Source organism: Dipodomys merriami, unplaced genomic scaffold (assembly GCF_024711535.1).
Source record: "Dipodomys merriami isolate MVZ:Mamm:240054 unplaced genomic scaffold, mDipMer1.0.p SCAF_9, whole genome shotgun sequence".
Classification (NCBI taxonomy): Eukaryota; Metazoa; Chordata; class Mammalia; order Rodentia; family Heteromyidae; genus Dipodomys; species Dipodomys merriami.
Genome location: NW_027206512.1, coordinates 22,522,482 through 22,548,924, shown reverse-complemented (window position 1 = coordinate 22,548,924; position 26,443 = coordinate 22,522,482). Strand labels below are relative to the sequence as shown.

Below are 26,443 nucleotides of genomic sequence, written 5' to 3'. Positions count from 1 at the left end.
TAGATCTACCTAATCTTTACATAAAATCTAATGAGTTCCAAAATACCCTTTTTCCTTTTACATTAATCCATCTATTTTCATCTTTATAAGGCAATGGTTCATCGGTCAGTTCAGGAAATGTGATGTCACTAACTTTATATTTTGTGGGAAACCAACATCTATTCCCTATAACTTAAGCTGGACTAAACTTATTCATAACTGTTGGGGGAATCTTTCTTTTCCTTTTATTATCGGGGTCCCTTTTTTTAGAACTCTCTGAGCTTCTGGGATAACTCCTTCTAGCTTAGTTTAATTCATTAATTCTGCCTGTTGTAACATATCTGGAAATTTTAAGTTTCTATATTTACTATGCGTGAACCGCAAAACTGCTTGTGAAGTTGTAGGAGTTTCTGGAGGCAGCGTCACATCAGATGATAGATTGATTGGGGCATTGCCAACATTTAATCTTTGGCCTTAGTCTTTATTATTCAGAGAAGCCGTCTCTATTGGACTGGAAAGAAGCATCATGCTCTGTTTGCGGATCAATAGAAAAATAGCCAAAACGAGAATAAAGGCAATGAATGTACAGCCAAGAATATAGTAAGAATAAAGGTAGAGGCTATAAAGGTGCAGCCAAGTGCATGGGAAGCCTTGAACCAACACCCCCTTCCTGCAGGCATGCTTCCTTGAAGCTCTCTGTCTAAACGTGATCTCTCACGCAGACTCCGCAGGAGGTGGCGTGGCAATAAAGTTTATTGTTTTAAGCATAAATTCACCTGATCATAGTGAAATATCAAAGTTGTATTTTCTCTTTGGCAAATTATCCTAGTCCTAGTTCATTTAACTTGAAAATGTCAAGATTTTGGGTTACTTAATAGGGCATTATGCATACTTTGTGGACTCATTTTCTCAATAGACATTTCCCAAGTAATAATTATCAAAAATTATGCAATGGGAGCAAGTGCAAGGTGTGATATTTCAGAAGTAGGTTAAGCAGGTTATTTTTTTTAACTAATAGTGTTCAGGAACAGTATAAAAGTTGATTTTCCTTATCTATATCCATTTATGAATGCAATTTCTTTAAAAAATAAAGCAGTTCAAACTTACAGCTTTTATTTTTTTCCTTGTTCTTTTGGACTGAATCCCTAACTCTTCCTACAAATCCTTGGGATATATAGGTAAGGAATCCGTTTGTATATCAAGAAGGTATTAGGGTAATTAGCCTCTTTTTTTCTTTCCAATTTCATTCTTCACTAAGTTCTTTCTCCCTCTTTAGATTAGTTACCCCAAACTACCCTCTCCAGAATTTTCACTGTGGCAGGAATGTTTCCCAATCTACAGACAGCTAGCGTCTTTATACTCAGGAAATGGCCACCAGTCTATGACAGATAGGAAATTGTTGCTTAGTCACAGAATTTAGACTTCAAAATCTTACTACTTCTTCCAAGTATTTATCGTTCATGCTAACAGCAGAACAACTGATATTAGTTCAGATTTTTGTTTAGAATCTTTGGTTGTCCATTGTATCTTCCAATTAGATGGTGAATACTTTTACTTCAACTGTTCATTTTGTACACTTCCCCAAGACTACTGAAATCAGCATAAGTTTGGAGGGAGGGACAGATTTGGTGTTTCTTATATCCAAAGGAAGAAACCTTTGAAGTTCTGTGCTCAGAGGAGGATCTTTCTGCATTCTCTTTGGCCTGGGAATGCCATCTTTCTGTAACTTTCACCAGTCCCCTTCAAAGCACAGTGGTTCTGAAGTTGTGGAGTGTTTTACTCTATCTGACAACTCTTCAACTTGCTTGCTAATTTGACCAGCCACAGGGCTTGATGAGAAAACCATTCTTTTTTTGGGGGGGGGAGGTGAGGTCATGGAGCTTGAATTCAGGGCTTGGGCACTGTCACTGGGCACTTTTTGCTCATTTAGTGCTCTACCACGTTGAACCACAGCTCCACTTTTTTTTGAGTGGTTAATTGGAAATAAGAGGCTCATGGGTCCTTTTCTTTCCAGGCTGGCTTGGAACAATGATCCTCAGATCTCAGCCTCATGAAGTAGCTAAGATTACAGGCGTGAGCCTGGCACCTGGTTAGAACAATCATTCTTGAATTCTCCTTCTCCATTCTCTTGGTAACAACTTCATAATCCTTTTGGTTTATTTAATACCTTTTATACCTATGTTTTCCTTTCCATTTTTATTACTATTACTAAAATTAAGGTTCTGCCTGTTTTTCAGCAGGATAATTGGCAAAATTCCTTACTGTCCATCTTTTCCTCATCTGTCCATTCTTCCATTCACATATTCGATAAACAGTTCTCACCCCTTTGTGTTTGTTATGCTCTGTGGGAGGGCTTAAGCATAAAAGGTATATCATTACTTGAAATATATTTAGAGTATAGAAATTGTCATAAACCTATTCTATAAACCTAATCAATGATTTCCTGTGATTTCCAAACTCTTCAGCCCAAACTCCTCAGCTTTATCTATAGGACACTCATGATTTGAACCTAGGCCATTTCTATCTGAACTATGTCCTGTTATTTCTTTGGAGGACTCACTTTCTCATCAAAATGGATCATCGTTTTTAAACTATATTTCAAGATTTCTTGCCTTATATACTCTTTACACCATTCTCCTACACAGAAAGTCAGTACTCCTTATTTTTCTCCCAGGAGAACTTTTTATTTATTTATTTATTTACTTATTGCTCGTGAGGCCTGAACTCTGGGCCTGGGCGCTGTCCCTCAGCTCTTTAGCTCAAGGCTAGCACTCTACCACTTGAGCCGCAGTGCCACTTCCGGCTTTTCCTGCTTATGTGGTTGCTGAGGAATACAGCCCAGGGCTTCATGCATGCAAGGCAAGCACTCTACCACTGAGCCACCTTCCCAGCCCACCTTTTTCTTTTTTTTAAAGAATTGTTCTGACTCAGCTAATATGATACTCTCCCAATAGCCTTTTTTCTGGTTCCTTGCTTGGGAAACAAAGGAAACATAAAGGATTCTTGACAAATGCTTGTAAATTGGATTATAGTCATGTGCCCCCTCTGCTGTGTGTGCTTGGGGACCCGGAGTCTATGGGAGATATCTTCCTTGATCAATATGCTTCATAATGATCAGCACTATACTTTGTAAACAATACATAATATAAATGTAATCTCTGTGGTCACACAGAAATGTTTTTCAATTCATTTATGTGCATTGGGAGAGAAATTGTGACTTTAAATGAGTCTGGATATCAGTTGAATATGTGTGTGACTGGCATTATAATGACATCAAGTGTCAATATGTTAGAATATCTCGTCAGGCCCTGTCCTGGAATTACATCACTTATTAATTTCCCTATTACTTCTCTAGCATTAAAGGGTAGGAATGATACTTACATTTAAGATTTGTAGCAGGAGAGTCATCAGCTGCCAATCTAAAATCTAGTCAGTTTTTGGAAAAAATCATACTAAGTGATGTAAGCCAGACCCAAAGAAACATAGGTCCCATGGTTTCCCTTATTTGCAATAATTAGTATACTTCTAGGTTAATCTTAGCAGATGAACAGAATAGCTCAACAGCTATGTACATGTGACCATATAAGATGATGCTGAACTCCAAAACATGGACACAAGAGGTTTTTCATTGCCGTCATTGTTTTTAGTGTACCAGGTGGTTTGTTGTTTCTTTTGTGTGTTTTTCCCCCTATGGTTTATCTCTTGTTGTCACTGTATTTGTCTTTGGTATCTTGTATTGTATATATGTTTATCTGAATTAGGGGAAGGACGGGGAACAACAGAATGGTGAGACAAAGGACAAGGGGGAAACCAATGCAAGAGAGATACTCAAAGGACAGTATGTTGGAAATGATGTGTACAACATGCAGGGGGTTGGGAGAGAGAGGAAGTAGGAAGAAAATGAGGGAGGGGATAACAAGCTCAACAAGAAATGTACTTATTACTTATGTCACTGTAACCTCTCTGCATCTCACCTTGACAATAAAAAAAGAAGTAAAAGAAATCTAGTCTGTTTGATATTAATTCAAATCAATTCAACTTAGTATGACTATTTCCTGAGCACAAAATCATGATGATTAATAATGATGTTGATTTTCATGAATTTCCTCTTCTACATTAAATGTATGAAATTATTTCATACCCTAGGTATTTTATTTTGTATTTTGTACAGTAGGCATCATGTATAGGTTTTTGGAGAAATGTTAAAATATTAAAATTTTGGAGAAATGTTAAAATGTTAAAACATAGAGTAACCTAAACATTCTTGTTTTGTAGATGACTTCAGCACTACCCAGAAATTTATACAAGAGAACATTGGATCCTTGCCAGTGGTTCTAGACCCCTTTTACTAAAATTTAATTTTATTATCAAGGTGATGTACAGAAGGGTTACAGTTACATAAGATAGTACATTTCTTTTCTTTTCTTTTTTTTGGGGGGGTGGGGTCCGATTGTGGGGCCTGAACTCTGGGCCTGGGTGCTGTCCCTCAGCTCTTCAGCTCAAGGCTAGCACTCTACCACTTGAGACACAGTGCCACTTCCAGCTTTTTTCTTTTTGTTTATGTGGTGCTGAGGAATCGAACCCAGGGCCTCATGTATGCAAGGCAAGCACTTTACCACTGAGCTACCTTCCCAGCCCGAGTAAGTACATTTCTTGTCGAACTTGTTCCCCCCTCCCTCATTTTTCTCCCACTTTACCTCCCTTACCACCCTCCAAGTTGTACAGTTTATTTCCAACATATTGTCTTGTGAGTACTGCCGTTGCATTGGTTCACCCAATGCAACCATTTTGTTGTTCCCCTTCCCTTCCCTAATTCAGATAAATGTATATACAATACCAGGGTACCAAAATCAAATACAGTGACACAGGGGATAAACTACAGGAAACACACACACACACACACACACACACACACACACACACACACACAGAAATCACATAGTACATTAAATACAACAACAACAAAGTAAAACCTCTTATTTCAATGTGTTGGAGCTCATTTCGCTTAGCATCATCATATGTGGGCTAGACTCCTTTTAATATGAAAGTTGGTTGCTATTTATCTGAAACATTCTAGAAATGTTAGTTTATCAACAACAATTTAATTAAAACAAATACAACATTAATTATGAAATATTAGGAAAGCAGTTGAATTGTTGAGAGGCAGGAAAATATGCAGGCTGTGTATTCAGATGATTTCTGGGCTGTTCAGCAAGGGAACGTTCCTGTAAGATTTGTTAGATATAATTGGAAATTCTGCAGATGTTCATAATGGACCACATGGACTATTGCAGGGTTATCATCACATTTGCTCAGTATGTTCAGGAATCAACCTTTGATGAGTTGGAAATGCTAGTGAAAAACGTGATAGATTAGAAGGAAAGATGCCTGACCAATCCGAGACTTCCAGAATGTTCAGAGATTGCTGTAAGTAAACCACTTTCAATTATTATAAACACAAGACTTAAGAAAGATAATCTATACATACCATTATTAATTTTGCCTATTTTTCTTTTTTCTTTTTTATAAGTTTTTTAATGTGAAAATACTATACAGAGGGATTACAGTTACCAATTTTGCCTATTTTTCATACTTAGAATAAAGTGCTTTGCTCAAGAGAAATGCAATTCTGTATAGGATGTACAAGAGGAGTTAGCTATATACTTTCAATAAACATACATGCAACTTAAGTACATACCATTCCATATGTTATCTATCTATTGATCTATCTATCTATCTATGTATCTATCTATGTATCTATGTATCTATGTATCTATGTATCTATGTATCTATGTATCTATGTATCTATGTATCTATCTATCTATCTATCTAGTGAGAGAATGCAGTTAGTATTCTGAAAATGCAGTAAATGCTTGTTGTAGCCTATATGCTCTTATCATACATTCTTTTGTGGGCTTTCTCCAAAGAGTTACCAGTGGCATCTCTAAAACTAGTAAACACCATTATTAAACCCACATTGACCTTGTTACCTTAGGATATGAGAAAAAAAAGCCTTAATGGAAAGTCACTAACAGAGAGTGACAGGTCACATGCTCTTGTGGCAGGATACAGAACATTTCTCAAAGTGTAAGATGGTGGTCAATGGTATGGTAAAGATATTCTACATCAATAAAGTCATCTTGTTTCCAAAGGAAACACTGATCATTCAAACAACTTTGTCCTGACTAAAAAGTGTCCCCATTCCCCTCTCTTGACCAGGAGACTGTTTTACAGGAGATTTTGTGTGCTCAGGAAGGGTCACCTCAGAAGTATAATTTTTCACAATGTTGTAGTAAAGTTGATGTTGAAAGAAGACTCTGTTTCTTATACAAAAAGAAAAGCATTGTGGGATTTTTGCCTCCATTTCCTACTCTGGATCCTGAGGAGAAATGCCAGGCTTATAAAAATGACTGAGAATCTTTTATAAACTGGTACATTTTGTTTTAGTACAAAAATGATTTTACTGAAGAATTATTCTTAGGCTAAATCCAATACTTACCTGAAAGGAACATGGTGGGGTTCATTGACTGCATATGTTCATTATATCATCCTCATCTGGCATGCACCATGTGTCTGGTTCTGTGCTCAGTATTGAGGATGTAACTAGGAATGGGATATGAACCCCTCTTTCAAGACCTTTATGTTAGTCAGGTGTATCTTCTAATATGATAAACCCTAAGATAGAGGTGTGTTCCCAGTGTTACACTTGGAGAAAGCAGTGGTGGAAACAATATTTGCTTCCCAATGGAAAACCATAGGTTTTACTTTGAGAAAACATTTTTAGTACAACAGCAATAACAAAGCAGAGACGGTTTCTTTCGTGCCTTTATTTTTTTCTCTTGGAGAGTTGATGTGCATGGAAACCTGTCACAAGAGTTTTTGAACAAAGGGGAGGGAATGGGAAGGGTGTAGTTGTGGAGGTGGGAGGGAAGGGATGGTAGGGGAAAAACCAAGGAGAAGGCAACAATGATAAGAAATGTACTCATCACCTTGCTCATGTAACTGTAACCCCTCTGTATGGTATTTTCACAATAAAAAACTTATAAAAAAGTTTTTGAACATGCATAGCGAATGATATGTATATGAAATTCTCTCTTTGAATGTGGAAGGGAGATTTGTCCACATGGCATTAAGAGGGAAGAAGGAGACAGCACATTCATAGCTCAGTGTTGCGGATTAGAACTGCAATCCTTTTCCTTACTTGAAGTTAGGAACTCCAGTAATAGGGCTTGAAAGAATTCTTCCTGGGGACTGGACAATGCTGTCTTGTATTTGATTTTTCTATAATGGGAAACCTTTTCTTCTTTTTTAATCTTCATTTTAACTTACCCTTCTGTCCTCTTTTTGATTTCCCTTGTCCTTTCCTTATGTGCTCTTGTCCCTTATTTTTTCCCCCTGTGTCTTCCCCTTCCCTTTCCCTCTCCTTAATCTAAAAAGTATTTCATAGCTACAGTCATGAACTTGCTAGAAGAAACCCCTTTGGCTTTGCCCCTACACTTCTAATGGCTGCTGCTCATTTTGAAGAGCTGGCCAAGAGGTGTTGTGGAGAACAACAAAAAGACAACTGTTTTCAAACAAACGTGGGTATGTGTTTCATTTGCTTCATGAAAAGAATAAGGAATCACGAGTGCCGCAGCTCCAGCTTCCACTTGAAATTGCAGGAAAAGATTTTTTAAATTACAACATCTGTTACTGTCTTAGCACATTCACTGCTTTTTCCACCCACTGGTCACCAACCACTGCTGTTATAAATGTTCTCTTTCTCTGAGACTTTATGAACCAGTTGACATTTCCAGGATTTCTCTTCTTCGTTTTCCTTGCAAACTGTAAGAGAATGAATGAATGTCCAGGATGGAAGACAATATTTTTCTTCTGTCCTTCACAAGCCCTCCTTTGACACAGTCCACAAAATAGATACTATCTTAAAAGAGTCAGCCATGTTCACAGAATACTTCCCCATTCCATTTCCTATCAAGTATTCCATCAAGGAAGGATACCGACTTCATCCTTATAATGAACTACAAATGTATATTTCTCTCAATAGGTAAAATGACTAAAATAAAAATTCTATGGACAAATTGCCTCCGATAAACAATGGTAGTTTAAAAAATTAAAAAAATAAGTGGAATTTTTGCTGTTTTCAATAACATTTTTTCTCTTTCATCATGTACTATTGGAAAGCATTATTTTCCCATCAAAACAAAGTCTGTGAAGCTCTCAGGAAGTTTGGATTCAAAGTCTTACACTCTGTGTGAGTTTTATACTTGTCTCTTGTCTCCAATAGTATTTTCTCGTCTCCGTCCCATTTTTGTTGAACAGTTGATGGCTTTTTATTTAGGTTCCTTCGAATTCCCTGGGGATTTGGAAGCAGGTAGATTCACATGGGTTGTTCACAGTTATCTGGTTGTTAGGACAGGATAGATAAAGAATTGGGAGGTGGGGTAACCCCCAAAAGAAAAGTAACTCCTCCTGAGATATATTGTCGAACTCTGTGGTGGATTATTTATGCCCGCCATTCTCTCACAACAGGATGCTTGTATACTCCTCACAACATGTTGTGTTACAATAAGATAGAATTGTGCAAATATTTCTTTGTATTTGGGACAAGGACAGCAGAAGAATGGACAGGCAGAATGTCAGCCCAGTACTTTCAAAGTGATCATAGGAGTGCAATATACCTTCCCTTATTTAATGAGACATCTGTGCAGTATCTGTGGAAACCAGTGGTTTTAGAGCTATTCATTTTTTTGTTAGTAAGGAACTCCTTCATGTTTCACTTGATGTTTGTTAGGTTTTTAAAAAGAGGTAGGCCGAGTAAGAACAGCACCAGCATGCACGTGGTATTCAGGTAAGGGGTAGGTTTATTCAGTAGACCTGCTGGGACCAGGCAAGGTTGGCACTCCACGTGGCTGGGAAAGGCCTGGGAATGAGAGAGAGAAAGCTGGGAAGAGAGGAAAGAGAGAGAGAAGAGCTAGAAAAGAGCAGAGAGAGGGGTAAGAACAGTAGCACTCACGTGGTATTCAGGTAAGGGGTAGACCTGCTGGGACCAGGCAAGGTTGGCACTCCACATGGCTGGGAAAGAGAGGAGAGAGAGGAAAGAGCTAGAGCTAGAGCAGAGAGAGAGAGCAGAGAGAGCTAGAAAAGAAGAGCAAGAGCAAGAGCAAGAGCAAGAGCAAGAGCAAGAAAGGGGTAAGAACAGAGAGAGAGCAGAGAGCTAGAAACGAACAGAGAGAGAAAAAGGGAGCATCTGGGCCTGGGCTAGGCCTTATGTAGGGTATGGGCGGGGAAAGGTGTGGCCACATCAAATTCAGATGTGACCTCTTCCAGGTGTCCCAGTTGCCTAGGTAACACAGGTACTGGGTGGAGACTTTGCTGCGAGGAGGGTGGAGTCTGCTGGCCATCCAGGAGCGGACCTTACATTCCAGCCTTTTAATAATCATGAAATAGGGCGAGGATTCTCTCTGGCTACTTCCTGCTGACAAGGGGCGTCGACAATAGGGGTAAAAGGCTGGAATTTGGTCCCCTCCCAGAGAAAGCAGTGAGCAGCAGCTGTCCCTTGGTGGCATGAGTCCTTAGATGAAATCTGGAGAAGTCTCATGAGCATTGAGGGGCTGGAAAAAAATACTAGAAAGCAAATAAATGGCAAGAGGAAGGACTTGGGGCTGAAAATGTTGGTAGAAATGTCCCTAGTTACTTCTGACATCTGGCGACTAGGTAGAGAAGTCAGGTGACAAAGGCAAGAATATAAATTCCTGTTCAGTTAATAGGTAGACAGGTATAGACATAGGATGGGCAGGCTTCTTACTTCTACTGACCTCCCGGCTCAGGTTAATTTTGAAAGGGCAGGCACAAAATAGCTGATGTGACATCATCTCCTCTTACTCCTTTCCACGTTCCCTTGTTCCCCAGACTGGCTGAGTCTAGGTTCTCGTTGCTGGGATGGCTTGTACTGGTTATTTTCTAGATAGAGCTCCACTTTATGCCCAGATGAGCCTGGGCTATAATCAAGTCTATTTTTTAATGATTATATTACCTTAAATCCTCATGGATAAAAAGCTTACATGTGTATACTCATGATTGCTTTTTTATGAACCCATTTCTTTATGAAGGTAAATTCTTAAGAAAATTTGAAAATAATTTCTCATTCTTATTTGATGTGGAACCAGGTTTATAGTTATATATGTTCAGAACAAGATTCCATCTCCAGCAAAATCAAAGAATGCTGTGAAAAGGATATACTAGAGTGTGCAGAATGTATAATTAATTCCAACAAAGATGATATACCAGAGTATTTCTCTTGGAAAATCAAAATACACTGGCAGTGAAAATGTGTGCCAAGAAAAAGATACTGACCCAGACAACTTCTTTGCTGGAGTAATGTAACTCTTTGTTGATATATATAAGGCAATTAGTGGAAAAAAATCTATTAGATTTACTCTTTTTTGACACTTTTGGGTAATAAGAAAATGAATGATTTAATTCACCTGGGTAAGTGGCTGTTGACTACAGAGTTTTAATATGATTTTAAGACAAAAGTATCTGTGTTACTGTAATGGCTATCTTTTATTGGAGTACTTGATTTGTGACAGATAACAAGTTAAATATTTTATAGATTAAGTCAGGTGCTGGTGGCTCATGCTGTAATCCTAGCTACTCAGGAGGCTGAGATCTGAGGATCAAGTTTTGAAGCCAGCTCAGGCAGGAAATTTCTTGAGAATCACATCTCCAACTAACCACCTGAAAACTGAATGTAGAGCTATGGCTCAAAGTGGCAGAGCAATAGCTTTGGGCAAAAGAGCTCAGAGACAGCGCCCAGACCCCAAGTTCAAGCCCCACGACTGAAAAAGTAAGGATAAAAATATTTTATAAATTATTATTTTAACTATATTATTTGAATTTTATATTAAATTGTAAGTTATTGTAAATAAATCAAAGACGTGAAGTTGTGCCTCAAATGGAAGAGTATTTGCCTTGAACAAAACAAGAAAAGCTGTGGAACAGAACCCAGGCACTGAGTTCAAGCCCTATTACCAGCACACACACACACACGCACACACACACACACACACACACACACACACACACATACACACACACACACACAAACTCAATCATATAAAGCGAGTACACTTTCTCCTACTTTACCAGATGAGCAAACAGAGATACAGATAAGTTAAATGGCCTGACAAAGATTCACAGGTAAAATATGACAGGGTAAAGTTTTGCTCTCAGGATGTCAGACTTAATGAAATTGCCCTGCTATGCTACGTCCCATCTGTTAAGAGAAAGATGAGTGGACTGGGAACAAGAACTAAATCGGAGTCCTGGTGCATGCACTGGGACGTTACACTTTTTGGTGCTTTATTTTATCATGTCTAAAATTAATATAAGAACATTTATTCAAAGTTATGGGTAAGGAAATAATACAAGAGCTTTCCTGTGTTTCTATTTCCAGAAAGCCTTTCTCTATAGGGAATGCCATGGGGAAAGGGAGACTTATAATTGAATAAATGCAAAATGGAATTGTCCTTTTAATTGTGATGGCACTAGGTGCTCAGGGATGGGAGGAGGGGGGAAGACTATGAACACTTGTATCTGGAGACTCTGGCTCAATAGAGAGGTGAAGACATTTTGGTAGTTGAAAGCAGATGAAGAAATATGGGCAATATAGACATAGAGCATACAGAACGGACCAAAGTATAAAAGTTGTTGGTGTGTACATAGCTGCAAGCAGGGGATCTGCAGTGGAGGGTGAAGGAAGTGAGAGGTGAGGCAAATAATGAAATTCCACTGAAGAATTTCACTGAAGAATAAGAAAGGGAAATCACTCATGTTTTGAGGTACTTTAAGTAGAACGTATCTCAGTCTGTCTTGGGTGATAAACTAGGTGCTTTCCCCATCAAAGAGTTGGAAAATACAGGTGAAGAAATAGGATTTGTGAGAAAGGTAGTATGTTTAGCATCTGAGCACAACGGTTTCAGATGCCCATAGCGTAATTGAGACTTCCAAAAAACAATTGGGAACTCTCGGGTTAACATTCCGATTATGTGAACATGGAATTCTGAAAGGAGGTCCACCTTGAAAATGGAGGATGTAATAATAGCTGTTTATTGAATGCTTATTAATTGTGTTTTTGTGTGTGTGTGTGTGTGTGTGTGTGTGTGTGTGTGTGTGTGTGTGTGTGTGTGTGTGTGTTGGTCCTGGGGATTGAACTCAGGCCCATCAGTTCTGGGGCTTGAACTTGGTATCTGGGCACTGTCTCTGTGCTTCTTTGGCTCAAGGCTAGGCTAGTGCTCTACCACTTAAGCCACAGCTCCACTTCTGGATTTTGGTAGTTTATTGGAGATAAGAGTCTCACACACTTTTTTTTTCTTTTTTGGCCTGGGCAGGCTTCAAAATGCCATCCTCAGATCTCAGCCTCCTGAGTAGCTAGGATTACAGGCATGATCCGCCAGTACCTAGGGAATACTCACTAAATTTTAAGTTCTCCTCTACTAACAAATTGGATTTACCAAACAACCTTCTGAAGTTAGTATACTTCTATCATTTCCATTTTATATGTGATGAAATAAGCCAAGAGAGGTTAACTGGGGCCAAATGTTTTGCTCTTTCTCAAAGTTCTAAATTACTAAATATTTTACTGATCTCAGGTTGATTTATGAACACTCAAAAAGACATCCAGACCTGTCTGCATCAACGCTTCTACGGATCACTGGAATGTAAGAGGATACCTTGGGAGACTGCTACAACAGAGAAAACCCTCCAGATTGTGTTCGTGATGTGGGAGGTTCCATCATTGTAGATTTGGGAAATAGGAAAAAAGCAACAATAATACACCAACAAAGAATCTCTAGTGAAGTTTTCCTCTAGTCAAAAGCGTAGAAAATGTGCTCAACCAACCTGAGTCTACTTTAGATGACTCAGTGGGAGATGCTCATTGGGGAAGGCCAACCTGGCCAGTTTGGCTCATGTGTAATGTCTGAACTACCCATGGCTTAAGGCATCATGTTTTGAACTACCGATCCAATGGGTTAATTGGAAAATCTCTTCCCATGAAACATTTTTCCACTTTGATCAGTGTCTCTGTACTTCATTTTTTGGGGTCCTTATTGGAACTTGGTATGACTGCAAAAGTGATAAATGATTATTGTAAATGATTAGGAAAGTACCAAAAATTGCAAAGAAAACCACAGAAAGAAATTTTGATTTTATTAAAAAGAAACATTTACACGTGTATGTTTTAAAACATAATTGGCCTTGCTATTCAGGAGGTTGAGGTTCAAAGTAAGCCTGGACAGCCAAATTGCCAATTAACTGATCAGCAAAAAACTGGAAGTAGAGACATGACTCAAGCGGTAGAGCACCAGCCTTGAGTAAAAAAGCTAAGGCATAGCTGAGGCATTGAGTTTAAGTCCCAATACCAGCACACACACACACACACACACACACACACACACACACACACACGTAAAGTTAAGATTGGAATAATACTTCTTAGAAAATGCTTAAGGCTGCTTTTTAAAATTAAAATACTAGAAAACCCATTATGTTTGTTATAATGGTGCTATATCAGTTCCCTACATGACACAGAAGCATAAACCAACAGAAATACATTCTTTCCCAGGAAGCTTGAAGTCTGAAATGAATCTTATGAGACTAACTTCAAGGTGATAGAAGGGTTGTAGAAGTTCTAGAGAGAATCTCCTCTTTGGCTCTTCTAGAAAACTTTTCATGTTATAAAAGAAACTTCAAAATATATTTCATTTTAGTAAATGGTCATGCATCATTATAAAGTAATTTTGCTAACCGCCCTCCAACTATGTTTGCTTAAAATGTTATTTTATAAATGTCTTGGAGATGAGTTTTTCCTTCTACAAATTTTCAAGTCACATTACAGAAAGGCTTTGCCAGTGTCCACTCCATAACTGCTCAAGCCTACTCATTTCTACTCGTCTTTGTCAACTCTGTACATGGAAATTAGCTTTGTTACATTTATATGTAATAATGATGGCTGTGTTAAGTAAATGCTGATTTGATTTAAAAGACTGCATTAGTTTTTCTCATATGATTTATAAATTTGTAAAAAAAATTATAAATGTAAACTTCCTATGAGAAATGTGTTCATGTTTGTTACTTATTTTCTTGTTGAAATTGTTTTTTATCCCAACTCACGTACTCATATTTATAGACAAGTATTTTAAATTTATTTCTCATGCCTTTGTTATGTGCTAGTTTTCATTTATTTTTAATCTTTCTTCAACTTGCTATAAAAGCCAGTTTGTACTCTTTCAAATTTGAGCAATGAAATTAGATGGGTTTTTCATCCTTTCTCTGTCATTCTCCCTTAGAAAACTGTCTGTTTCTCATATTTAACTAACCTTGTTCTAGAAAATGCTCTTTGTATAAGGAGACGCAATTTGTCTCACGGCATCTATTTATTGGTTTAAAATTCTGTGGTGATAATTCAGGAGATGGTTAACATTATTCCATGGTGGAGAATCCATCAAATACTTGAAAATAACTACCAAATCTAAAATATATAAAACTAAGAAAACATGATTTAAAATGTTCTGTATTAATACTTATTAGTTGGATCATTCTAGGAAAATCAATTTCACAAGGGCCAATTTCCTTTACTTAAAAATGGAGCTAACAACCACTTTGACCAATTGAGTCAATATCAACATAAAACTTGAATTGTATCTTGTAATTCTTAAGATTCTAAAAAAGTGTACAAGGTATTTGTTAATGGAGAACTTCAAACCTTGATACATATATAATAGTGCTCTCAATATAGTGAGTAATATATATTATAACAAGAGTTTGAAACACTCTATAAAAAACAAGTTGCTTGAGGGCTGGGAATGTGGCTTACTGGTAGAGTGCTTGCTTACCATGCCTGAGGCCCTGAGTTCGATTCCTCAGCACCACATAAACAGAAAAAGTTGGAAGTGGTGCTATGGCTCAAGTGGTAGAGTGCTAGCCTTGAGCAAAAGAAGCACTGGGACAATGCCCAGGCCCTGAGTTCAAGCCCCAGGACTGGCAAAAAAAAGTTGTTTGACAATTTGATATAAAGCTTGTGACTAAATTTTAGGTAAATAATTTGCAAAAATGATTGTTATTAATTTTCAGAAAGACAAATTCCATAAGGAAACTGAAAAAAGCCTCAAGATGGTACATGAAGAATGTGAACTTTTCTGGATTTGGGGGAGGAAGGCTTGAAATACCAGTAGGTTGAATGCACAGTCTAGTTAACATTTGTGACCAGTATAACATAATTGCTCAAAGATTTAAAAATTATTTTAGTAATTCATTAGCTCTGCAAAGGAATAAAGACCCAAAAGTCAAGATTCATGACCATTCAGATGTTACATGAATCCTTCAACAGGAATGAAGCTAGAAATGAAAGAAATACCAAGTAATGGACAAATCAATTCTATAAAGTGTTAGTTTTCATTTGAATGTGGCTTTCTGCTAAGCCAAGACTTCTGGATTCTGCTCTCTTTTGGGAGTATTGTAACAAGTTGTCATTATTTCCAGGGAAAGAGATGTTCTACCTGGATTTTGGTCCATATTAGCTGATTTAATAGAAATAACTCAGAATTTGCTTACCTGTACTATTCATTCTTTTAGAGTTCTTATGAGCATCATTAATAAGATGCAATTAATTTAGATTTTCTTAATTGTCATCCTGCAGTAATATTTGTTGAATTAAATATTTTTAAATCAAAATAATACACAGTTTAAAAACACAATTTCACTATTTTTGCAACCTATGGTTAGCTGAGAATTCAACCTCATTTTACATCCATTTATGATCTTGTCATTTCACCTCATTTGCAACATACATCTGTTGTCTCTTTAAATTATGTACCATCTACATAAAAGATATCAGCCAAGTAGAATTTTACTTGTGTCGCCAAGATGTGTGTTGCCGAGGAGTTTCTATACTCATGACAAGACAAGACAGGCAAACCTAAGAGCTTATGAGAGTCACTATGCATTAAAACAAAATGAAACTATACAGCTATAAGAGATAGGATACAGGAAAATAAAGAGGCATTTCTCTACTGTTTTATGAGAGCCAAGGTTCACATCTGCACTTAAGTCAACACTCCCTAGCCTTGAAAGGTTCTGGTTTTAGAGGAAAATGAGTGTCTACTTCTGTTAGAAGCAAACAGAAGCCTTCTCTTTCAGCTCCATTGTCAAATTCACAAAGATAGCCCCCCAGCTCCCAACTGAGCAACTGGTCTACCTTGCAAGGTAGACTACCTGCTGCACACTAAGCATTTGCCTGTGTTGCTAATTTGGTGAGTATGGATCACAGACCTGACAACTCATAGACTTACAGTGATTATCCACCTTTCTCTCCTCATTGCTTTCAGTATTGTCAAACCGGGAGTGTGGTTTGCCTTTTGGCTCGTGGTATAAAAATACTAAGAAGCAAAAGAGAATGTCCTAAATATTTTTAAGGATTCTCTAAGTAATCTCTACATTAGAACTGATTTGTTATGTGAAATGACTTAGAAATCGTGGTCATTTTTCAGAATGAGAATGGAAACCTTTCTATGTATTTTGTGGCAATTTTTGTGCATTATAGGTAGCACCCTACCACTGAGCTGTATCCCTAAATTAGAAACTTATACTCTTAAGTATGTTAAAGTGTTATAGAATTTCCTTCTTTCCCTAAGAGTGGAAACTCAGTAAGAGAATTGTGATTCCCAGTGTAGCGTTTTTTTTTAAGGAGGGGAGAAGTTGGTAGAGAGTCCTAGGAGAGAAATGTACCTTAAGACCAAGGTGTTTGTTGGCTACTTTGAGTTGGCTATTTGCAGCTCTCAGCTCACAATTATAATTTTGTGTACTGGATACCCAGAAATTGATCTCTAGCCCTTCAAATTTCTGTAGGTTAAATTATGTTGTACTTCTGTTTTGGGACCTTGCCCTTTTATTTCTTTGTACATTGTGCAGTACTGTTAGTACATCTTAGGACAATCTAACTATCCATCTAATACTTTTCAAAAACCTAAGTAAAAAACAATTCATCTGAGTTCTGTTTCTCATTGGTATAGACAGACTCAGTCCTTGGAGAACTATGTGGGATAAATGAAAACCAAACCATCAATCCAGCTCTGGACCACTGTTGTAAAGCAAACTTGGCCTTTCGAAGGCACTGTTTTGAGGGTTTAGAAGCTGATAAAATGTATGTGCCTCTACTAGTCTCTGAAGATTCATTTGCTTTCCATGATGAGTGGTGTATGACTCAGAATGAGGAACTTCAGAGCATGAAAAACAGGTATGAATAGTTTCTTCCTCTCCTTCCTTTCTTCAGCCTGAAGGCATAAAATGCATCAGGAGAAGGCCTGCTATTGCAGATTTGTGTTTTTGTTGCCCTGATCCTGTTCCTTCCATCAAATTGTCTGCTGCCCTATTCACATAGTTGCATATATATTGTTGTTCATAAAAAAAAGCACAGCTTGTCTTTGCCAGGCTAAAGGCAAGTCTACTTGTAGTGCCCAGTCAGACTGATTTAAAAAGGTGAGTTAGGCCATCTAACAAAAAGGCTCCTGGACAGAGTCAAAACACATTGGATTTTCTTTTCTTTTTTGGGGAGCGGGGAGTGTCCGGTCATGGGGCCTGAACTCTGGGCCTGGGTGCTGTCCCTCAGCTCTTCAACTCAAGGCTAGAACTCTACCACTTGAGCCACAGTGTCGCTTCCGGCTTTTTTTCTGCTTATGTGGTGCTGAGGAATCGAACCCAGGGCCTCATGCATGCAAGGCAAGTGCTCTACCACTAAGCCACCTTCCCAGCCCCACATTGGATTTTCTTGAGAGAATAAAATGGATGTTTGTCCCAAGTATCCCATTATTTCAGAAATGGAAAGGTTTATAGGGATGGGAATTTTAGTTTTTTTTTTCAAGGAATACTTTAGATGTCAAGAAAGGAGACTTCCATTTTTGGGTTTAGATATGCCTATAACAAGTGCAGTAGAAGCAGTATTCAGCTACTCTGAAAGGGGGTTGGGGAATAAATGGACTACTTTATACTCACCCTTTCCAAGACCTTAAGAAATGTTTCTATAACAAGCATTTTGGAGAAGAGCACTTTCACAAAGAAACCATTCACTAACTATGTTTGGTATCTCTGAGCCTTAGGTTTCTTATTGACTTAGTGAAGCGGAAGCCTGCACTCACCCAGGAGAAGCTGAGGTCTTTCTTCATGACCTTCATTAACACAGTGGAGACACAGGATCCCAAAGCCAGTTTCAGTAAAGAGGGATGATACGTCCACTGAAATTCAACTGGTGCTCCTAGTCAAAAGTACCCCCTTGGGAACCTGCCTGCCTCCTGTGTTTGAGAGCACAATCGTTGCACAAGTGAGAGGCAGACATAGCAGTGACGAATTGGGTACCATCTCCACCATGATAACAGGGCTGTATGGAAACACTAGGCTCTCATCCCTGCAGCTTTGCCATGTAAGTTAAACTGAATCATCTGGAAATAAGGATGGATGAGTCACCTTGAATCATACCATTGGACCTTATCCTTGTGTTTTTAATGACTTATGGTCCTAATGCAACAGAGTCAAAGTGACTCTCAAAGCCAGCTCCAAGGGAAAAGTGCAAGGGTGTTAGGAAAGGAAGTCCTTCAGAGATGGCTGTCCTACCTTCCTAGGCCTTCCCAGCTTCCCTCCATTGAGGATCCAGGAGGAAGTAGAAGGTAAAGAAGAGAAGAGGGAGAATATGTCTTCTGCTTGCTCCCCCCCCTCCAATGGCTGTGGAGACTATAGCAACTTCCTGTGCGGTAAACCTATGGCCTATATATATCAGCCCCAACACAGGGCCCTGAGAGAGCAGCAGAAACTGTTTTGCAATTTCCTTTCTTATTGTCTCTTTCCAAGCAACGCATGTTCCACTCTAAAACTCACTCACACTCGTGCAAACTCATGTACTTCATGCACGCTCATCTATCCCATGCACACTCACGTTTCAGTCTTTAGTCACACACTTTACGTACATTCATGTACTTCCACTCAGACATTTCAATGCACACTCACATGCACCCATCACACACATCTTTTATTCTGGCTGAGAGTCCTCCGCTTTTCTGAATGATTACTTAGTCTGGGGATACCTTTTTGGAAAAATTTACTAGTTTCAAGATTATTTTTAATTTTATTGAACAATATTAATTAATACCCTCTAATAAAAATTACCCAGACATATGTAATAGGAATAGTAACAAGAGGGGTGAACTGATTTGCAGTTCATAAAATGTCTGTTTTCAAATTTACCTTAAGGAAGAATGTTCCATGTCTCTCTATATAGAAGTAATTTGTATTTTTACTACTTTCAGGGAAATGTTCTAAATGTAAATATTAATATCTCAAAGTTTTCTTTATGTACTTTAATTTCTCTTTCCCTCTCTCAGGATCCAATTAAATCCACGCTGCTTGAGAAGCAAAGTAAGATGCACCAGAGGTAATTCCTTCTATCTTTTTAATATATATTATCTATCTATATATATATATCTTAATTATCTTTAGGTAGTTGTATAAAGAGTTGTTATTTAACAAAGAAGTTTATGAATACCATGCATCATGGTCAATGTCCCTCCCCTCAGCCTTCTCCATTCTATCTTAATCATGTTTTCAGTTACTTGCAGTTAACTTGGTCTCCCTGGATTTTTCCTTCTGTTGCTTCCATGTCTGTTCTGAGTCCATCCCATGGGCTTTGGGATTGTAAAGTCTCTCATACTGGTCCTGTTCTATTCATCTGGAGGTCAGTGCTCTTGATAGGGTGGCAATACTGTATATGGCCCAGTACTTTCAAGGCAGTTTGCTGAGTAGCCAAATGGTACCTGCTCCTCTGACCTGCTATTCATTCAGTTCTCCAGATATGAAAAACGGTAATTGAATTTTCCAGTGTTGACACAAAGAGAAATTAAACCCTCAGGTTGAACTAGAAAGACAGACCTCTATAACACTCTTCCAAGAGTCTTTCGTGAGTCTCAGTAAAATCATTTTACCGAGACATAATTGACCTGTAAATCAAAAGTCTTGCCAAGTATTTGCATAAAAAAAGAAAAATATGGGTCTGGGATGGTGGCTTAGTGGTAGAGCGCTTGCCTTCCATGCCTGAGGCCCTGAGTTCGATTCCTCAGTATCACATAAGCAAAAAGAAAAAAGCTGGAAGTGGCGCTGTGTCTCAAGTGGTAGAGTGCTAGCCTTGAGCTGAAGAGCTGAGGGAGAGTGCCCAGGCCCAGAGTTCAGGCCCCATGACTGGACACCCTCCCAAAAAAATATGTTTGTATTTTCAAGAGATTTAGAAAGATTGCCCTTTTCTCCTGAAGTTACTACTCAACACAAAGTTTAGGAACAAATGTTGCCTAGATTATAATGGACAGTGTCAGGAACTTGAACTCTAACAGAGAGTATTTTTACAATAACAGAGGCAATACATAACTACCACTGACCATTAAGTATACAATTAGTGTTCAAATTACAGTATTTTGGCCTTTTTTTGGTGCCAGTACTGGGGCTTGGAATCAGGGCCTAGCACTCTGGCTTGGCTTTTCTTTTCTTTTTTTTTCCTCTTTTCTTTTTTTTTTTTTTTGGTTCCAGTCTGGCACTCTTCTACTTGAGCTACAGTTTTACTTCTGGCTTTTTACTGGCTAATTGGAGATGAGAGTTTCTAGAATTTGTCTGCTCAAACTGGCTTCTAGCCAGGATCCTCAGATCTCAGTCTCCTGAGTAGCGAGGATTTCAGCTGTGAACTACAAGCACCTAGCATTATATTCTTTTGAAATATAAAATACTTTTTTCTTTACAGCAAAGACAAACATGGGCTTTCTACTGATTTCATTTCCCTAAGAAGAATGAAGTAAAAAGAATTCGTGTGTAATCTTTACTTGAAATTTTGTGATGGCATCAAGTAATAAAACAAAGTTATTGCTATTTCTCAGACTGATGTAATCTATTAATTAAGCAATCTTGGCTGGCAAACAGTGGCTCATGCCTGTAATCCTAGCTACTGAGGAAGCTGAGATCTGAGGATGGTAGTTCAAAGCCAGCCCGGGGAAGGAAAATCTGTGAGACTTTTATTTCCAATTAAGCACCAAAAAAGCTGGAATGGAGCTGTTGCTCAAGTGGTAGAGCACTAGCCTTGAGCACAAAAGCTCAGGGATAGAGCCCAGGCCCCAAGACTATGCATGCTTTGTGTCAGTGTACACACACACACACACACACACACACACACACACACACACACACACACACACACACACGCAATCCTGAAACATTTATTCTGCCAACATCTTTTGCAAACTGGCTGCACCTGTCCTGTTCTGTGGGAGTCTGAATGCTCAACCTCTGTGTGGACTTGTACTCCTAGATCCTGCTCTCATTATGACTGGAGTAGTGGCATGCTTGCAAGCTACCACAGCTACTGCTGCCAATCATGATGGCCCTTATTGAGCATTTTCAGTACAAACATTGTTCTAGGTACATTATACACATCATCTCATTTAGTCCTAACCATTCTGTGAGCAGCTATAATTTTTCATTCTTATTTTTCAAGTAGTGAGCTAAGGTTTGAGTTTGCATCCCATAATTTCAGAACAATATTCCTCGCTACCTTGCAAATATGGCCATGTGGTACACTGTATAAAATCTGATATGTAGACAGAGAGAGGAGCGTTCAAGCCAGCAGGAACCATGGATCTCCATCTATCCCAGACTGAAGTCCTCCTAATGTGTGAGCTGTAAATACCTCATCGTGACTTCAGCAGAAAGGAGGACTCAAGAAATAAAGATTGCTCTGAGCTCATGGCCTTGTTGTCCGGCCTATTGCCTGTAACTACAAGGTGTGGTGTGTGTGTGTGTGTGTGTGTGTGTGTGTGTGTGTGTGTGTGTGTGTGTGTGTGTGTTTCGATACCTACAGTTGAAGATGATGATAATTTAATAGGACACATTAAGAGTTCTTTTGACATAGCGTTTAGAATATGATTTCTTGGATTCTTATTCACTTATTCAACAGCTATTTCTTAGAATCTTGCTATGTGTGATATACATCATGAATACAAACCAGATAGACATGGTTTTCTGTGTCCTGATGCGTGGGGAAGAAGACAGCAGCAAGTGGTTACCTATGCTGTGTTAACTATGTTGCAGGAATGATGTGCACTATAATGTGCACTGCTCAGACACTTGCTCTAAGCCGAAGATGGGATTCAGATGCGGGCTTCAAATCCCTATTGCAGCTAACTTGCCATAGGGCCTCAGGCAGGTTCCTTTAGAATCAAGGACCTGCATTTCTTTGTGTAAGATGGGATAATAATAATTGCATCACAAAGGCTTCAGAGAAGTGAAGTAAATAGTTATATAATGTTAGTAGAACACACTAACTCCTCCATGTTGGTCTTGACGATCTCCATCGTAGGCCCTCAGCTCCACCCATTCCTGGAAGTACGCACATCTCTAGCCTCCAGATGCATCGGCACAATGCTGCCTAACGGGAACTGTTGGAATCAGAAAACCCCATCCCGGCTATGTGCCACCTTTAGCGTTCAGCTGCACACACAGAATACTCCCTGCCCTTAATAAAATTCGCTTTCCTCTTGTCCCTGACTGTCTAAAAACACCCCTGAATAAAGGACAGGCGCTATTTCTCCCTCTCCTGTGAGACACTGGCCTGTCAGCCAAGGCAATAAACTCCCTTTGCTCTATGTGACTGTGTCCTCATGGTCTTCTGGGAGGGGTGCTTTCACATTGGCCCAAAGATAGTAATGTTAAATTCGTGAAGCTATTGTGTCCTGTCCATTTTCTCTGAACACCCTCATTTATCAATGAGAACAAGGAAAGTAGCTTTATTTAAATAACACACAACAGATTTAATAAATAGAAGTGAAATAGCAAGATTCACTAATGCAATTTCACTCTTATGGACTGCATTCTGCTTCACATTCAGTTTTCTGCTCCTGATGCTAACATTGAGATGTGAAAGTTGAGATCTGGGAAGCTACTGACAACATGTAGACTTTCGTACCAGGGAGAAAGTGGTCATCCACTCTCTCCTCCACCATGCCAGGAGAAACACCAAACCAACCAGTTAACCAGAACCTCGTGAGGAGGGGAGGGAGAAGAATGCTCACTTCAAAAGTTGTATTTTGCCTAGATAAGAGAAGATTTGGAGTGAGGACAAGTCAAATTTATATTGTATTACAAAGACTTCAAACTAAAGAACATATTGGGAGTTGAGCAAGAAGAATTCTATAACACAACAGAAGCTTGTGAAGGTGGTAAGCCTGCTGGTGTGATAGTGAATGCTAAGACTGTAACCATGTGAGCAGTCACTGCCCACATTTTTAATAGGACCCAGAGATCCAGTTCAGGTCTTTTCTAAGGTTCTATTGAACTCAGTTTCTATGACAGGCAAGAATTAGGTTTTCTGTGTGAACTGTATTTATTAAAAATCATCACTCTCTCTCATACTTAGGGACTTTCTTATTTCTTATCTTAAAGGCCAGCCTGAAGAGGTTTTTAAATTGTTATTATAAAGATGATGTACAGAGGGACTACAGTTACATAAGTCAGATAAAGATACATTTCTTTTTGAACAATGTCACCACTCTCCTTGCTATCTCCCAGTGTTTCCCTCCCATTTCCACCTACGAGTTGTATAGTTCATTTTCAACATAGTATCTAGTGAGTACCGTTACTCTATTTGTTCACCTTTTTGTTCCTTCGTTTCTGTGCCCCCTTACCCTCTCAAAGACAGATAAATGAACAACCAAGGCAAAAAGAAAAGAAAAGAAAACTAAAACAGGAACAAAGGGGAAAACCTCCTTTCTACTTCCTGCAGTTTATTTTGATAAATGTTATTTTATGTGATCTATACACATAGGTACTGCATTTTTGTGTTCCTCTCCTAAGAATATCCTATTTTGGTCTCATTGTATGGATACCTAGAGACCTGTGCCCTTTATCATGTACTTTTTTTCTTTTACCATTCAGTGTGTTTAGTTGTAGATTTATAGGCATGTTATAGTTATCACAAATAAGGAAAACTGTGCAATCTATGTTTCTCTGAATCTGGCTTACTTCACTTAATATGATTTCTTCCCAACTATTTCCATTTCCTTATGATTGGTGCAATGTCATTCTTTCTGATGGAGGGGTAGAATTCTATTGGGCATATATACCACATTTTCTAGATCCATTCATCCACTGAGGGGCATCTGGGCTGATTCTATATCTTGGCTATGGAGAACAATGCTGCAATGAATGGCTGCACTGGTAGCTTTAGTGTGGCCTGGTTTGTGGTCCATTGGATAAATGCCCAAAGTAGGGCTGCGAAGTGATAGGGAAGCTCCATGTTCCTCTATCTGAGGAACCTCTATACTGCTTTCCAGAGTGGTTGAACGAGTTTACATTCCCACCAATAGTGTAATAGGGCTTCCTTTTGGCCACATCTCTGCCATCATCTCTTTTAAAGAGCAAAATTTGTGAAATCCACTGGGTGGTATCCCAAACATTATTTTGCCTTTGCTTAAAAATATCCCTCTGACTTGTCTTTCATATTATCTGAAATTCTACAATTAGTCACTTTTGGAGGATGTAATATCTTTTCAGTTTTTAAGAATCTTTTTTTAGTAATCACAACTCTGAAAAGCATTCCACTGAAGAGTTAATTCTGACCATCTTTGAAAGGAAAAACTAGATTAGCACATATACAACAGGTTTACTGTTCTTCAATGTCAACTCCAGTCCATTGATAGAGGCCACCCTAAACCTTGTGGTGTGAATAATTCTGAACCAAAACTTGGCTCAGAGACAGAGTGTAGTGATCAGCGAATAATGTTTGCGGTGGGTGACAGTGTGGCCTATTCATCTAAAGGAATGAGATTAGCAGGTTCATTTCTGATAAATTTAGGAAGCTAAGAGTAAGATTTTAAGGGAACAACTCTGAGGATACATGACTTAAGAGATGTTAAGCCTGATATGGTAGCATATGACTATAACACAGTTTGAAAGAATTCTGAGTCAGAAAGATCCCATGTTCTAAACTAGCCTGAGCTACATCATGAGAGGCTATTGCAAACAAAACAAAACAAAAACAAAAAACAAGAACAAAAGTAAAAACAACAAAGAAAAAGATGCTGAGAGCTAAGACAATTTAAAGCTTCTCAAAAAAAAGACCGTGGAAACTGGCCAAAGGTACTTTTCCTTTGATGACATTGGCAAATATGCCTCTCTCATTTGTGGCATATACATATGTTTTTATCTATGTGCATATGTGTGTGTGTGTGTGTGTGTGTGTGTGTGTGTGTGTGTGTGTGTGTGTATGGCTTGTTGTTTGGCCAACCAGAAATGAGATTATGTAGGTAGCAGAACCAAGTATTGGACTTGAGAATACTGAAACTAGGAATGGTTAAATTGATCTTTTCCCAAAATTATGGATGTTACATATATCCTACACTTGTTATTTAGTCAACAAGTACTGTTTTATTGCCTAAGGCTGAAGAACTAGATGACAGGCAGAGAAAACAATAAATGAAGTTTTATTAGCTAGCTTTTGGGTGGTAAAGGCTCTGAAGTCAGACAGATCTGACTCTCGATCTGTGAAACCATGAGCAAATCATAAGAATCCAAGTCTCAATTTCACATTCAAAAATAACATTGCCAGGCAGCTGAAAGTTACCTTCTAGATCCACAGTAAGCTCTCAGTAAGTCAGGTCCCATTCAGTTGAGCTTGCTGTCAATGACCAATGTGCTCTTAGCCCAACTCTCCAGGGACTTGAACATGAGCCCAGCATTGACACTTGCTCCCTGGCCATTGATCTAACCTGGGGTAATGCATATTTACTTTCTCTTTTGCTATTTTAGAACTTTGTCCATGTCAACAAGCATTTCTATGAAACAAGATTTTAGATTAGTATTGACAAAAAATGTTTGTTGATTACAAGGGTTGCATGTTGTAATCTTGAAAAAATAAGTCCAGTGACATAACCTCCTTAAAATCCATTGTTCTGTTGTTGGGGGACTTAGTATTTTGAGTTCTAAGTATATTTTAGATATGAGACCCCTGTCTGTTGTATGGCTAGTGAAAATCTTCTCCCAGTTCGTGGACTTTTATTGATCTTGCTAGCTATGTCCTTTGCCATGCAGAAGCGCTGAAATTTCATGCAATCCCATTTATCCAACCTTTCTTTGATTTGTTGTGTTTCTGGGCCTCTATTAAGAAAATTTTGGCCTGTGCCAAGGAGGCCTAGGGTTTCTCCTATTCCATCCTGTAATGTTTTCAGGGCATCTGCTTTGACTCCAAGGTCTTTGATCCACTTGGAGTTGATTCTGGTGCAAGGTTTTCTACAAGTGCTTTAGTTTTCTACAAGTGATTACCAATTTTGCCAGCACCATTTACTGAAGAGGCTGTCTTTCTTCCATTCTATTTTTTTAGCTCCCTTGTCAG

The 26,443-nt window shown here is 38.5% G+C and overlaps 1 pseudogene; it reads left to right on the top strand.

Moving 5' to 3' along the window:
- The window catches only part of LOC138820629 (uncharacterized), a 29,838-nt pseudogene extending 4,923 nt beyond the window's left edge, over positions 1-24,915 (top strand).
- Positions 24,916-26,443: the final 1,528 nt, after the last annotated feature.